Raw genomic sequence first — 14224 nt, forward strand, 5'->3', positions numbered from 1 at the left:
TGTTGGATTAAAGAAGACGCCCGCACGACGCGTTATCTCCGTCACATATTATTATACTAACATTACTATAACGCATAACATATTATATTATTAGCAGAATTACCAAAACTTACGTTTGGTAGTTCCAATTTTGTGTTTTCAGCTTAAACCATTACAGTGTAGATTGATCGAATATCAAACTTAAAGGTAAAAATATTGTTTTTGTTTTATCTCGTTATTTTTTTACGATATTTTATTTTTATACGATTGTGTAAAATATTAAAATTTTAAAATTCTCATAACTCGCTTAAAAATTTAAATATTGCAAAAACCTGGACGAGAACGCGGATAATGGTCTTACCTTTAAGTTCAAATTCGCGGAAATACTAAATCTAATAACGCAAAATGTTTAAATGAAACTTTACTACGGTGTCCATCATGTATACAACACAGATAATACTATACTATTATGCGAGTGTGATGCCCTTAAGTATCTTAATATATGCGTATACAGAGTGATTCACTGAGCGTGCACACCAACCCTCGAATGTATTATGAATATTGGAATTTTTGAAGTATATACTTTGGTACCGTAATAGTCTCATACACTTAGATTATTTATAACATTTTAGAAGTTCCTTTTACGATTATAACAACATTTTTTTCCCCAAATAAGAATCACCTTTTTTTTTTTTTTTTGGTAAATTGTTAAGCACGTGCACTTTTATGTTTCTTAATTAAGATTCTAACCAATATTTTTCAAGTTATTTTAAACTTTATGTACTGAGTATAATATAGTAGTCCTTAATATACTGGTTTTACAAAAAATACACGGTTTATTATAGTCAAGTAATTATTATTATACTGCTTTGGATATTTTTTTACAAATATTATAACAATTTAATTCGGTTAAGTAATATGACTAATATAATATTACATTATAATATTAATATAATTTCCAAATCTTTATGACCCTAATATCTTTAAACATATTACATACTAAATATGTTTTTTTATTACTATATAAATATCAGTAACTCAAAAACTGTTTATTCAAATTTAAATTTATAGATGTGTCAACATTTTCAAAAATAATACGACTTTAACAAGTAAAAAAGGTCGGTTCTCATTTGAAAAAAATACCTTTGTATCGGCACAGTACACTTTTAAATGATATAATACGTTTAAGTATTTGTAAATATACTCCTTAAGTAGATACACTCATGATTTTTAAAAATCAGAATTTAAATAAATTCATTATTGCAAAATTATATAGTATATATGCGACCATCAATGGTGCCGTTTGGTAAAATTGAAGTATTTACGTTTTACATAGTATACTTTATCACCTTCCTTCTTTTTAATGCTCTGCTGTTATTCATATAATACAAATTAATCGTAAACATTTTATGAAAAATTGGAATTATAAGTAATTTTATAGATATATATATATTTCTTATCGCGAGCGTGCAGAATTTGACATATTATGCCTGCATACATTTTACTGTCACTTCCACTCGGCGGTAAGACGGTTTGGCCCTTCTGGAAATTTGGCAATTCGTTTTAAAACTGTAACAGCGATATTTTTTTTTTTTTTTACTTTGAAGTCGCTTAATGGCCACCGTAGTGTAATAATAAAATGGTGTTTCGAAAATTGCGAAATTGTCATTTCAGAGAGCTTACGGTGCCTCGTAATATCATAAAACACGCGTAGGCCATCTGTTCATTTTGTACGTGCCTGCTCGAGAATTATCTCCCGAATTGTATCGCGCGCAGTGTGTTTTATTCTTTGAAAAATAGTAAATACACATCATGCATTTATGACATGCACTACGTTATACGTTATATTTACTCACACCGTCGTCTGTGAAAAATAAGTCAACCCAAAAACTCAATTCAAATATTAAACGTAGAAATTTAACGCGGAGCAGGCTTAATGTCATTACGACAGCGAGTCGAATTACAACAGGATAAGTAGACGACGACTAATAAATTAGGTATGTATTATATATTTTATATAAATATATTTTAACTTTACGTTTTCAACCCTTTAATAGGATATTAAATAGTCTCTGTGCCGCGTGTTCCGAATATTGTACTCCGATTTATTGATGTGATTGTTTCTTCACACGAACAACGCGTGTTAGGTATTCCGGTTATTTCGATGTGTATAAAACATCCATTTTGACGTCTATTTGTTAGTTATTATTACGATATATGCGATGCCGAATCGTTTGATTTGAATATACGACTATTGTAACAGTAATAACGATTACGGTATGATTCACCAAGTGTGTTCATTTATATTTTCACTTTAGTTTATTTAAATTTTAATACTTGGAATTTTTAAATACCTATTTATTCTTACACGCCATATTTTGAAACAGTTAGATTTGCTATACCGCTTAAGGAGTGTTCTAGCTGTGTCAATAATAAAAACAATGTCGACTGTGAAACCATCTTTTTATAAACCTTTTTATTACCGTTAAATCACGAGAGCAAACTGTTTACATAGTGCTGCTTACTCTCGTACGACATCGTCGTATAATGTTACCTATCGTTGATTATTTAACCAATCGTATTTTAAACACAGTATTGTTTATAAATCAAAATTCTAATATGTGATTTTTTATTTCGAATATCAAACATTATAGACTTATGAGGATAGGCAATATGCAAATATTGGGTCTTTTGTGATTTAAAAATATAATTTAATATGAATATTCGAAAAAAAAACAAAAAATCGTATAGTCACAGAGCACTTCTCAAATGGTATAAGACATCTTATATGTTTGAGAATATGATCTCAAATATTTATATTATGTTAGCCGTTAGGTTGTTGATTTATACTGAGCACATATAATGTGTTTAACAAATTTAATAGTTTTTCTAATGCCTTAGAACAAGATGATTCTATAAGTGAATAAAATGTTAATTTTGTGTAAAAACTACGTATGTTGAAGTCACTGGCTGCGTTTCCGACACGTTTGAGCTCAGTTCCATTGATTTAATAACTAAAAACATTCGGGTGACTGCGATATAAACCTGTAGAACGACATAAAGTAGAGCTGTGTTTTTGAACATCGAACGGCAATCCCACGATTAAAACTCGAATCAAACAATTATATTGAATCATCGTTCAATCGTATAATGCAATCATTTAGATAATTTTTTTTAAGATTATTAATGCGTTGAATAGGATAAAAATAGTAAGGGATGAGCAAGATAAATCACCCCATGTAATATAATATCGTAATAAATAATAATTAAGTATAATTTTTTTTATCGTTGTTTCCTTCAAAAGTAGTCATTTTTTTTTCAAATGGAAGAAAGCAAAAAACAGGCAATTTAGTTCTCTTTTTGTGCACTGTATTCATATTCCTTCGAGTGGTGAGTCTGCTGAACGCTATAAAGAAACGGTTGATATACATCACTCGAACGGACAACATGACTAAAACAAATACGAAAACATGAAACCAGTAAACATTTAACAATATAATATTATGTATTATATATAGTTATTAATATTAAATGTTTGTTAGACGTTAATATTTATTCTATCAAAAGTCGTGTCTTATACATAATAATAATGTTTTCTCGTTATGCTGTATTTGCATTAAACGATAACAAATTATCTAACACATAATTTTCAGTTTTATTATTATATAATATGTAAGTACATGAATGTACCGATAGGAATTTGTCATGCGATAGCGTTTATCACTGTATAACGTAATATTAATGTTCATACATTCTTTTACACACGAAATGATTCTATCTTTATTATTATTTTTTTCTCCGAGAAGCCTGATTACAAACTTTAACTCGACTATAATAATAACAAAAACCAGTAATTTGTTTGTTTTTTTTAAAAACAATAAAAAAAAAACGACTCGGAGGAAAATGTACTTTATTGCAGAATAACTAGACAAAAACTGTACGCGCAAATATGCATGAGCTCTTATCTAAATTTTACAATATAGTCATTATTATACTGTTTTTTTCACTTCTCTAAAGTACAATCTAACGGTTGATTCAATACCAGAAACAAACAGGACACAGTCAACGTGAAGCTCCTTTTGTATACCCTCCCCCCTAAAAAAACATACACAAATAAAAAAAAAAAAAACCCATAATTTATTATAATACCATTATAATATATTTTTATATTATGGTTAATATAAATACAGACATTATATAAATGAAAATATTTTCCTGACTTTGCTTAGAATGTAAAACAACAAACAGTTTATGTCCAAACATTTTTAAATATATGCATTTATGCCCAAAAAAATTACCAAATAATTTCTCAAATAATTGCTATTTAAATATGTGCTTGAGAAATATGCATTAAATATATTATAATGTATATTTAAAAAACTGGTTTAAGTAATATATATATATTATATTGGCTATATTATAATCTATTTATTATTTCACAAGGCTTTTTTTATTGCTTATTGTGAAGTTGAAACAGTTCGACTGGCGATCGCACGAACGTAACCAATTTACACATTTAAACTCGTTTGTGAACTGCGAACAAAATAATAAATTATAACACTGTGTTTAATAGATCATTACAATTTTGTAAAACATTAATAATAATAATTGGTTGTAAGATTTTACCAAATTGTTATAACAAGTGTCTAAAAAAACAATTAAATACAAATTCGACTTATTTTTTTCAAGTATTTAATTGATTAATTATAAATTATTATCCCACAGATATTATAAAGTTAAACATTAGTAGTATGAGTATTTATGAAAAATTATAATTGGTGGAATAGAAACTATGCTATATTATATTACAGTCTAAACTATATAATATACTGTAATCTATTTAAGTGTCTATTGTCTATAGAAATAATTGTAAAAAGCATTAACATTTACAACAATATTATTTTTACATAAATTGATACAATTCCAAAACAACATTTTTGAAAAAATATATATTTTTACAATTGTTTATTTTGTTATTGTTTTTTAATTTTTTTTTCTTATCTTTTTTAATGAAAACATACATTTTTATTCTCATAAATCGAAGCTGAATATTTTTCAGACTACTTGAATATATTATTTAAATAATTTTGATAAATTAAATAAGTACTTATACGTGTTTAAAGATAAAATGAGTTGAGTTCAATGACATTTGCAGGTTGTATCCTGCGAAATGTTGATCTGCTACTCCACTCATCTAAATTCTAAATACATATATAAAATATTATAACTTATATTTTATATAATATTCGATTTTTATTTATCAAAATGACTTGAATAATATATATTTCGGTTGTTTTTCTTGGCATGCATGTCATCTATGATATCTTGTTTGACTACATCATTAAAAACTTTTTTGTTTTGTGAGTATCAAAAATTAAATTTAAATATCAACAACGATAAAAACTTAAACTATATTTTCTGTATCTGCAAAATCACTTAATTCATCATTTCGAATATATTCGGCATAAAAAAAACCCATTATACCGTTTTTGTTTTTATACCACCTGAAACTCGATATTCCAAAAATGGTAAACTATTTTATCACTATAAGATAGAAAGTAACCATACGTTTAAAAAAAATGCTTTTAATGCTAATTTATATTTATGTTATATAGGTAACATGCATTATGTGGATAGTTGGATTGTTTTAATTATTCCGATCTTTCAGAAAATTTAAATTATTAAGTGGTCGCGCGTGCACCCGAAGCATCAATAAAAGTGACTCGAACTTTGAAGTATGATGTTGATTGTCGACTGCCGACAGTCCAATTTCAAATGTCGTCCTAATACATATTTCTAGTAACGCACAAGCACCAATTTTAAGTCAACAGTCGTATCAGAACAAATACATTGAATACGATTTGACAAGCCCGAATTATTAATAAGACCGTTAAGTGCTTGAGCTATTAGTATTGCTGTGCCTTTTAATACTGATGTTGATCCAATAAACCGAATAGCCCGTTTTTTAAGTGATAGCTTAAAAATGAAATAAACAGTTATCCGTTTTTTAATGTATATGTATATATATCGGAAAATAAATAAAACACATACTTGTGTCATAGTGAGAATACTACTAACGTAATCATAAAATTATCAAAATTAAAAAATATAATACACTACTTGACACTGGTTTAATAACCGCACTTGAAACTTACATAAAACTTCAGAGTATACTAACTAGCAATAGTAGCAACAATTTTATCTACAATATTTTCAACAGTTAAAATAATAATATGTGCATAATATACGCAGGTCAATATACGTTTAGAAATATGTACTTATACCGTTCAAAACGTACCTAATAGTATTATTACTCTCTCCGTGTAACCTTCAAATTTTAATCACTGGTTTACCACTAAATTGTCAACTTAATATTTTTGCGACAATCGATGTCAGGTAGGTAGGTAGGTAGGTAGGTACTCGTTAAAAATTTGATTTTTATACGTCGAAAAATATTGTTCTTAACATGGGGGGGGGGAATTAAAGACATGACACTGTGCTGTCACAATATAATAATTCACCCTGTGCACATAATATTATGTGTGTGTGTACTACGCGCGTATATACTTACTATGTATATATATATATATATATATATATACTCGTAAATGTATGTAAGTATATTAATATATATATATATACAGATGACGTGACTGCTGTGTGTGTGTGTGTGTGCAATATACGATAAAATAATATACAACAATCAACGCGTAATGATGGCGGAAATCGTGCTGCACAAGTCTGTCGGCGGTGGACTAAATAATAATAATAATAATATATTATAGTTGTGTTATTATATTATTAGTATATACCGTAGTGGTCGTGATCGTACGTGGGCGTAGAATGTGGATGCCACTCGCACGCGCGTACCTGTACATACACGTATAATACGTAAAAGTGTGTTGTAAACGAGAGAGAGAGAGAGAGAGAGAGAGCGGGAAAAAAACATTTTGACGTGACGATCAAAATTCAATTCCGCCGCGGCGGCATCGTGTGTGTACGCGTAGGTACAGTAACTATATATATATATATAGGTTTATAACCCGGCTAAGCCGGTGGAAAATAATACAGAATCGTGAAATTATTAAAATGCTTCAAACTGCAGGTACCTGTATACAGTATAAACACACATTGAAATACACGCGTATAATAATAATAACAGTCACTTCCTTGAATAAAAAATAGGTATGTGGCGGCACCACGGTTGGGGGGGGGGGGGGGTAGTGGGCATTTGCAACGGTTCGTGTGAAAAAAATTTATATCCATCAGCGAAAAGCGTATTTTTTACTTTATAATTTAATATTTTCTTTATTGTAATACTATTAAGTTATTATTTTTCAATTTGTCAACAGAATAAATAATTGAGTTTAACTTTAGTTTTTTTTAAATATGACTTGAAATTAAAAAAAAAAATTTGATTGAATGCCTTAAAATATAAAAATAATTATGTTTGTCGAAGGAGCAAAACTCAAGTCATAAAAAATAGGATTTAAAAACGAAACGTGTGCGTATACGAGTATATACATAGAATAAGTCAAGGCACTGACTACAAATCAATGGGTTCTACGAAGTGATTTTTCAAAAATTCACATTTTAGCTACCTAACTGTATTACAGATAATATTTCTCGCTTTTTAAAGCCCATAGTTATGTAAGTATCGAACTCCATACATTTTTGAAATATCCATTATGAAACGGTAAAATGCAACTCTTTTATAAAAATAATTTAATTTTCACTCGCTGTATAGAAATTTTTACCAGTAAAAATCGTAGGAATAAGTTTTTCATTTTCTGATAAATCGTGATTTCCTGCTTATTCTCTCTCACTCACTCGCCCGTTCGTATATTATATTATAGGTATCACTCGTAAATTTTTTTACGAATTTGAATGTGAAAAATTAAATTTGACAATATGTGTGTACTACAAGTGTGTCACACATTCTATGTGTATTATATTATTATATGTTTTTTTTAACATTAATTTCAAGTCATACTACTGCTACTACTGCAGTAGTGATTTAAAATCTACACGTTATACTGTAAATAATGCAATTTCTATTATCTAAGAAATATCACGCGCGCCGACCATAAAAAATATAATAATATTACGTAATTTATATCAGGTGGTTCATTTAGCGTAAAACACTCACTCATTACTCATTATTTCAAAAACTCTAAACGGTTTTCGAAATATTTTTCTTAAATAACAAAACATTAAATTTACACAAAACAATATTTTTAATGAAAATTATACTGTTAATTATTATGTATTATTCGTTAAATTTGTAATTTTTGAATAAATCCACACGACGTAAGTACTGATTGTAACGTTTTTAGTTATTTATAGAGATTTGAATTTTTTTATACAAGTTACGTTGATAGCAAGAAATATAGGTAGATAATAGATATACAATGTACATTAAATTGTTTTTTTTTTAAATTTCGAATAAATAAGAAATTATTTAGTTAAAAAATGTATTTTGTACAATGAAGAAACAGCGCAACACTATATATTTTATTTTGTTAAAACCCTAAATTATTTTTTAAAAATATTGACTTATAGATTATCTCTTTGTTCATATAGTGGCCATCACAGCAGGTATATAATAATATGATTTATCATCGCACTCAAATTTAACACATTCATAACACTATATTATACAGTGACCTTTTTGATGACCATAGGTACCCTCGACACCACTTACTACAGAACACAGTAACTTTCTTGGTTATTATTTATGTTATTAAATATAATAATGTTGAAAAATACCTAACCATCTATATATAGGTACTCACTTTCACGTCGGTGAAGTGCTTAAGTTTTAAAATACATTTTACGCAAATGCGTCGTAGGTACTCGCGGGTCAAAAGACCTATATAATATTCGATTATAAATATCTTTTATCGACACGGTAAAAATATTGAAGCAAACAAATATTATATTAATGTCTTCGTCTTCCGAAAACGAAGTACCTCAATAATTATGCGTGTACCTGTGCTCGTAATGTGCCTATTCACTGTTTACACACCCACGTGCCACAATCACGATCACTGTCGTATATGTTGATAATCGCCGCTTGCGTTTATATTGTTTGGCAAAATAAATTATAGACGAATAATAGTAAGCCGCGTGTACACACAGCGGATGTCATAAATCGTAACAATACTCTATCTGTTTCAGTTGTATAAAAGTTATGTGTTTTTTTGAAAATAATAATCATTCATATTATGTATAATAGTGTAATTATTATGTACAATGCTGCAATATCGCACTGCCAAACGAAACCGTGTAATTGTCATTTTTTAATGAATTATAATTATTACGTTGCCATCGCGTAACGGCTTTATCGTGATGATATCATACTTTTCGTGTTTCGTATACCTGTAGGTATTTTAAAATTAGACAGGCGTGGTGCGTGAACGCTATGAGATCGTTTCGGTTTCGTCTTAATCGTTTAACGCGGTAAACGGTAAAGCGATCGAGTCGAATTTTTGTATCGTTTTAAAATCAAATCTAATGATATTAGTATATTACTATTAATAATATTTTTGATTTAACGAGATCGCTGCTGTTAATGTGATGGTGACGTTGGAAGTGACGACGATAAGAGGAAAAGCTAGGCAAATCGTGAGTCACATTTGGACTCCAACACTGCTACTCTGATAAACAAATAACAAAAATGATGAAGCAATTATTATGTTCTTATGTACGATACAAGTCACACCCAATGTAGTTGTTTTCTGGTCATGGGTCGTGTCCCCTCTCATTTGAAATTTAAACGTTTAAATTTTTTATACTATTCAAATTTTTTCTAATAAAATGTCTACATATCATATTAAATTATATAAAAATTTAAATTAACAATTTTTAAATACACAACATTTTCCTTAAAATTTAAATATAAAATAAACCAGCACGTGGACCTTGAGTTATATAATAGCTAAACCATTAAATTTGAAAATATAAGTCAATTCAATTCATTCTATAATATCAAAACACTGGGTAACTAGTTCTTCTGTATAAAAGTTATCAATATTGTACCAAGTCGCTGTAATATATGTTTTAAATTTTAATTCACTGATAAATCGTTAATTCGTTGTATGCCAGGAAAAACATTTCTGAACAGAGACGGTTCGATAATCTATATTTTTATAAATAAATTTTATTATTTAGTTAACTACGCTTTTTTATTGAAAAATAAAACCGTTATAACATGCACAAATCAAAAGAAAAAAAAAGTCGAAAAATTAAAAAAATTTTAAATGACACAAAAAGAACCAAAATACTTAGGTACTTATATCATTTCAAGAAAATGCTCTTATAAATAGTGTTGAAAAGTCTCTGCGTTTATCGATTTCTAAACTACAACAAAAAAAAAAAACAAAACATTTTTTTTAAACCCAAATCATTGTAAAATCAATAAAATCATCGCTCAATTCATATTTAAAATAATAAAACTGAAATTGATTATTTCAAAATTTTTGTTTCACGGTGTTAGCAAGATGATAAATATGCGAGTACATCATTATATAAAATACGTCCTTTTCACAAATTAATATAATTAAAATTTTAATATGCAGTAAATATATATTACAATATTATATTATAATATATTGTAATTTGACGACAGTATTTATTTAATTAGATATCAGTGTTATACTTGTAAGTTATAAGTTATATTAAGTTATTTTATTTACGTTGATTTAAATATTTGCTAGCTTTTGGCTACATTAAACTTGTTCATGAGTAAACTGTTGATAAAAAAAAAACTTTATTTGTAATAAAGAGACTAAATATAAACAAATATTATTATTTGAGCAATGTCATTAACGAATTCCTTAGTACAATGTTCTATATAGTGCTATTTTTGGATATCTATTGTGTAAGTTATCAAAGTGTATAATATTTTAGAGATTTTTTTCCGTTGTCACAAAAACAGCATTCTTAAGTCTTCGGCGAAAAGTGGACCACCATTATGGTTATTCTATGTTCATTTGTTTGGGAAAATAGATTAAAGAAAGTTTGAAACTAAATTATAAAATGTAAACGTGATCTTTTGATGAAATTTATTACAATCATTTTATTATTTTTTTATAAAATTACTTTTTAATGTGTAATTAAGCACACATTTTAATAAAATCGTTTTATATAAATATATACAAGACTATTCATAATATTAATATTAATTAATATTATAATATGTTCTAAAATGTATTAGGTTTTTATTTAATAGTATTATCATACTGTACGAATGTGCGATTATAATATTATACTTAACAATTTGTATCAGTTATGCGATACACCAGAAAACGAACCCACGACCGTCGAGCACCTGATTTGCCTATCTATAACGCCGTGTGATGAAAATTGTACTTGTTAAAACGCACATTTAAAAATATCATATTCTATTCTATTGTAAGATACCAGAAAAACTGACTCATAGGTATTAGGTTGTGCTAAGTTAATTCGTCTAATAAAAACAACATTGTTGGCTAGTTAAAATTTGTGGCATAAAATCGATTGCCGTTACAATCGGTCACAAACTAAATTAATAGAAATTGTAAACAACGATAAAAGTCCATACTTTAATATTGTTCATTTTTTCTTTTTCGTGTTTCCAAAAGCATAAACAGAGCAATCGATCAATGGATTTGTAGATACCCATTCAAACCATTATTTTAACCATCAGATCAAACCTTGGTTGTACAATAATATATTTTTATTCCAGTTAAATATTAAATTTTATCATTAGACTCAATAACTATACGAATATTGTAACTTGATCGATAGATATGTACTCGGAATTCAATAACATAAATTATACCTTTTTCCCGAGATTAATTACATTAAATAGACGTGCGGGATGAATGGGATTTTTCGAAATTGATTATGTGAGATTAACGAAACTTAAGAAACCGAAATAGATTTTCACAAAATTCGTCATTAACCGATATCTTATGTATACTGTATAGATATAAAATATGTATTTTAATGAATGAGCCGATGGAACTATTACGATCGCGTATTATTTTTCTCCGACGATCCATCACCACAGCACCGTCGGCGAACCAATTCGTATTGATAACAGTGACATTTTCTTGGCGGTTAGTGGAATGTCGAGGAAGGTGAAGGTATCATAATATTCCCGTTTTGATTTTTTTTTTTACTTATTGATTTTTCATCAACGAAAAAAAGAACTATGTAATTTACCGCTAAAATGAAAATTTGTGTTTTTGATATTTTTTCTGTGTGATTTCTAATATTTCATACGAGCTAGGTCAATAATTGATAACAATCAAATAAGAAGTTATTAAAGTAGTACAAGAATATAATATTTTACTGCCACTCCGGTGGTTATTTATTATGCTAAAATGATACATTATGTGTTATTATAGTAAATATATTAATATAGACGGATATTCCTGATGTGTCCTAAAGATATAATATTTTTAATGGTATTCAGCTATCATCATTACAATATATAGGGCTGAATCTAGATGGGGGTTAGGCGAGACTGCAAAAGGGCTACAATTTGAAAGGGATCACTATTATGTATCGTTTTATTCTTTTCTTAGTTATCACTGATAAATATTTTAATTGCAAATAAAATTACAAAACCATAACTCAGGTTATGACAATAGAAAAATATCTTCTTTGGATTTTTGACTTTCGTTTGAACTTTATTGATGATAATTAATAATTGAAACAATCTGTAAATAATTTAGATAAGGTTTACTTTCGTGATTATAAAAAAGTCTGTACGACGAATTGAATCAATTTATACCTATTGTTCAATTTATACAAAACTAGTAAAAAAAAAACCTCCGGTCAGAATGATTGTCTTAGATAATCTCTTGGGCGTTCTGATTTTTTTTTTTAAATATACCAGTTACCAATTGTGTGAGTGAACAGTCCTTTTCTGCACAGCCAATAATTAAAAATCAATATCGTTCTAAAAAGGATGAATCAAGACTGACATATATCTATCAATACTTTCTATAGAGTATGATTGCTGTGATTTCATAAGAAATAATTCATTTAAAGAATTCGCGAGAAAAGTTATGGAGGCAAAAGCTCAACAAAAAAAATACCACCGTTTTGTATTGACTTATTATTATAAAATTACCAATTTTTTTTATTATTATTATTCTTTTTAATTTTATTGTGTACCTATTATTCGTAATTCGTATACACGTATTGTATATAATATATTATATACCTAAAATTGATATTTTTATTAAATAATAAAACATTAAATACGTAATTAAAAAAAATTTAAAAATTAAATAATTCTATATATAACTATAATTGTATATGAATAATAGAAATTATTATGTTACTATAAACTTAATTTATATAATAATAAACTATAATACAATTATCACTTAAATAATATTATAATTTATAACACAAATATGCATTATAAACTGTAATAAAGTTTATGAATCATTACTTAATTGTATATACGAGCGGCAACGAATTTGAAAATTCTTGAGAGACTAAACGTATAAAATTATAAACTATATATCTGGTCATCGGAGGAGGTAACTAATGTATATTAACCTTTTTATTTACGATGAGGATGGGAGGCAACTTGTATTCATCGATGAACAGTAAACACGCCTGATTAAATAAATAAAAAAAAAAATTACGATTAGTATAATATTGTATAATTAAATGCTCACAATTAAAAGGTAATAATTACTTAATAAGAAGAAACTATATTGTTTCGATAGGATAGCTAAAAGTTTAAATAAAAGAAAACAGTAAAAATATTTACCAATAATTTAATTGATTAATAAGATTTATATAGGTACTTAATAATATTAATATAATATGTACAAAGTAATAACGTGGTAATAACATTTTTAATTTTCAAGAGAAATTGTCTAATGACTCTAATGATATAAAATTGTTTATACATCACTGATAATTATAAAGATACCAGTATTATAGAGGAATTTTTTAGAATTTTAGAATTTTAAATAAATATATAATAGTTTCATATAAATAATCGTGTTATTTGGAGTACTTATGTTATTATTTATTTCTTGACAAAGCTAACCGAAAATAGTAGCTGCAATGCTGCATATACTCGTGCTTTTTGTCCTAAAAAAAAAAAAAATGTTTTATAAAATCTCTAATATAAAACTATAACCACTATTAGCACTAAGCCTATGATGGGTATTTATATTTTGATGGACAACTTTTTCTGCAAAATGTATTAAATAGCAATAAAATCATT

The sequence above is a fragment of the Rhopalosiphum padi genome, chromosome 3 (genome assembly GCF_020882245.1).
Source record: "Rhopalosiphum padi isolate XX-2018 chromosome 3, ASM2088224v1, whole genome shotgun sequence".
NCBI lineage: Eukaryota > Metazoa > Arthropoda > Insecta > Hemiptera > Aphididae > Rhopalosiphum > Rhopalosiphum padi.